This window comes from Morus notabilis, unplaced genomic scaffold (assembly GCF_000414095.1).
Source record: "Morus notabilis unplaced genomic scaffold, ASM41409v2 Scaffold216, whole genome shotgun sequence".
Lineage (NCBI taxonomy): Eukaryota > Viridiplantae > Streptophyta > Magnoliopsida > Rosales > Moraceae > Morus > Morus notabilis.
In genome coordinates this window covers 20,087-24,129 of record NW_010367562.1, presented here as the reverse complement: position 1 = coordinate 24,129, position 4,043 = coordinate 20,087, and positions in this window count along the sequence as shown.

Sequence of the window (4,043 nt, the reverse complement as noted above, 5' to 3'; positions counted from 1 at the left end):
TATATATATATATATATCAATTCTCAATAAATAAATCATAATCAAAGTTAGATGAAATCCATTAACTTCTCTAATTACATCTTTATGTTTGAGTACTATTGATTCTCTAATAGATAGTGATTCATAAAATAAATTTATGAATCAAAGCTCTCATTAATCTAAGTACCGAATTAAGCCTTAGGAAAATTATTTATCTACTTCTTTTATCAAGAAGTAATGGATTTTATCTCGTATATTAACATTCTTATCACGTCTATAAGATAAAAGGAATACGATTTAATAATCTCAAAATTTATACCAAGTAAATCAAAAAACACGATCCACAAATAGCAATCTGCTAATAACTCAGGATTAAGATTATTTTATATATGATCATTAATAGAATCAATTAGAATTTTTATATTTAACAAAAATTATTAGAAATTCATGTTGTGTTTTTTCCGAGTTGTACGTAATCTCATTATGTATAATACACTCATTCAATATCCCTCCATATTAGCGATGTGGATAGGCTCGTTCCATTCTTAGTGGCCATGACATGTATTAATAAAGTTTTAACTAAACATTTTGAACTTTAATTGAATTCATTATACACTTATTTTGATTATTATCCTTAAATATAATCTCTAATATATGACACTTATATATAATATATAAGGTCACATAAATAATCATAAAATTTTCAATGATATTCATAAATATACAAAATACATGCACATAAAATAGCACATAAAATAATGAAATTTATATTTTATTAAATAAATTATAATATTTTTTATTACATTTCATACGTACTTTTAGGTTACCATTCTCAACAAACATGGCATGCAAACCTTTATCTTCAAAGACTCATTCTCAAATACATGAATCATCATCCTAATAACAATTCATATTCAATAAATCAACAACATTATCAAGCTAGAATCATCAATTTCACTTAGAAACAAAACATTTGAACAAAATATCAAGAAACTCATCTCTAAGTGTGCACATCCCTCAAAGAAAAACTCGTTCCCAAGTGAATATAAGCTCAAAACCTTGATAGTTTTATGTTTCTAAGTGTAAAACGAGCTGAAAATGGTTGGTTGGGTTTTTAGGTCATTTGCTCTTGAAAACCTAAGTTTGATATGAGTTTTGGGTGAGAAATGGAGTGAGAAGAGAGATGAAAAATGCTCTACTAGAGTAATCTCATTATGTATAATACACTCATTCAATATCCCTCCATATTAGCGATGTGGATAGGCTCGTTCCATTCTTAGTGGCCATGACATGTATTAATAAAGTTTTAACTAAACATTTTGAACTTTAATTGAATTCATTATACACTTATTTTGATTATTATCCTAAAACTCAAAATAGCAACTAAGTCCTCAATATATAATATATAAGGTCACATAAATAATCATAAAATTTTCAATGATATTCATAAATATACAAAATACATGCACATAAAATAGCACATAAAATAATGAAATTTCTATTTTATTAAATAAATTATAATATTTTTTATTACATTTCATACGTACTTTTAGGTTACCATTCTCAACAAACATGGCATGCAAACCTTTATCTTCAAAGACTCATTCTCAAATACATGAATCATCATCCTAATAACAATTCATATTCAATAAATCAACAACATTATCAAGCTAGAATCATCAATTTCACTTAGAAACAAAACATTTGAACAAAATATCAAGAAACTCTTCTCTAAGTGTGCACATCCCTCAAAGAAAAACTCGTTCCCAAGTGAATATAAGCTCAAAACCTTGATAGTTTTATGTTTCTAAGTGTAAAACGAGCTGAAAATGGTTGGTTGGGTTTTTAGGTCATTTGCTCTTGAAAACCTAAGTTTGATATGAGTTTTGGGTGAGAAATGGAGTGAGAAGAGAGATGAAAAATGCTCTACTAGAGTTCAAGAGTTCTTCATTTGCTGAAAGAACCCCAAAAATGAAGCTAAAACTTGATAGAAACCATGTAAAATGAAATGACCGTGTAGTAGGACAAGTGTCATAGTTTTTCAAGCCTCTAACAGTTGTTCTAACCTCATAAAACTAGCTCTAAAACCTCAAATTTTCTTTTCTTAAAACTCAAAATAGCAACTAAGTCCTCAATATATATACATAAAATAATATAATAAAATATAAATAATAAATATTATTATCCATCATTTAACCAACAGTAAATATCACACGAAATAATCATAGATAAATATGTTTTTCTTTCATAAAATTAACATAATTAGTTTCCACATCGAGCTAGTTGTACTGCATATTAAAACTGAATACTTGGGCAATAATGCTATAAGCTCAATCAAATCACATGACAATTTTACGAATAAAATGTAGTGCTAATAAGTAATGTTGAAATGAAATGCTAAATATAATGCATGATCTTAATTTAATACATTTAAATATTTATTGGCTTAAGAATTAATTTAAATCTTGCGTATTACAAGAGAACCTCTAAATACACAAAACCTCAAAATAGAAGAGTTTCGGCTCGTATCAAACAGCTTTGCCCTTAGACCCATCGGTTAAACGGACACTAAAAAATACATATTTTAGTAGCTCACTGGTTTACTCAAGTAACCAACCGAGTTACCAGATGATATTAGCACAATTTTTTGCCTAATTTTTGACACTTAAAAAAAAAAAATTCAATAAATTGGTTTCAGTAAAATGTATGATCGAATTTTGTATCAAAAACACTTCTTATCGCTTTAGAAATGGTTTGTGAACTTTTTACGCAATTTTTGTAGAAGTATGGAATTCTAAAATGTGTGTGCACATTGAGCCATATTTAAAATAAGGAAAAAGGACATAAATACCCTTTAAAGCACAAGGGTTTGGATTTTTTAGATTTTTATCATTTATTCTTGATTAATATCATTTTTAATCAAGTAACTATAGTGATCAAAAGGGTATTAATCAAGGGGTAAAATCAAGACTCATGTACTCTAAGGGTAAGTTTAGCAATTTTCTCTTAAATAAACTTAATCAAGTGCTCAAAACATCAATACAAAACTAGGACATGATTTTAACCTATTTAGATATGTCTTGTAATTTTTCATCCTTAAACTCCAAATATAGTATCTTGAAATCCATTTTAGAACATTATAATCTAAACTTTATGAAATGCAGATGCATAGTTTCTACTTTCTAAGTTGTAGTTCACATAATTCTTATGATGTGTGTCAGTCATTTTTTTTTTTTACTAGACATGGTTGACATACGTTGTTTTGAAGCAACTTTTAGTTTTTTTTTTCAATTTAGCTTTATTTTATAAATCTAAAGCTCGTGGAAAGATATTTCTTGAGTTTTAAGAATATTTTTCCTTTTATTATTATATTTTTTAATTAAGTTATATAAAAGAATATGGTACACAAAATTGTTTTACAGTTTGAAACAAAAATTGTAAAGCATTCGTATGTTTATTGATTAGCTTTGCATGATTTTGATTTAAGTTTTAATCCAGTTCATGAGAAGTAATGTCTGTTAATTTGATTGGATTAAGCTTACCAATATCAAGCTAATTTAGAGGGCGTTCCATTGGCGGCCCCACCTTTAAATCCTATAGCAATTTTGACCTTAAACCAAGTATTGTTGCGGGATCTCAAGGCAAGTCGTTTGGGGTTCGCATCAATCCTCTTGCTTCATACTAAAACAATCATCACCTCAATAAAATCATGAGTGTAACAGTTACAGTATAATTTGAAATAACATTCTCATTCTCTTAGAAGAAGCCTCCATACTATTGTTTAAAACATAATTGATTGAATAATGAGAATTGTTCTGTTCATTGTATAATTGAAAGGGTATATATACAAAGTTACAATGGGACGTGTGTTAGGAATGATGTTCTAAAAGCATGAGATGAAATAAGATATTTATTTAATAAAAGAGTTTATTCATTATTTTATGTGCATATATTAATGAATGTTTTATGAATATCAGTGAAAATTCCATGATTATTTATGTGATCTTAAATATTGTATATAAGTGTTATATGCAAGAGGATAATATTTAAGTATAATAATCGAA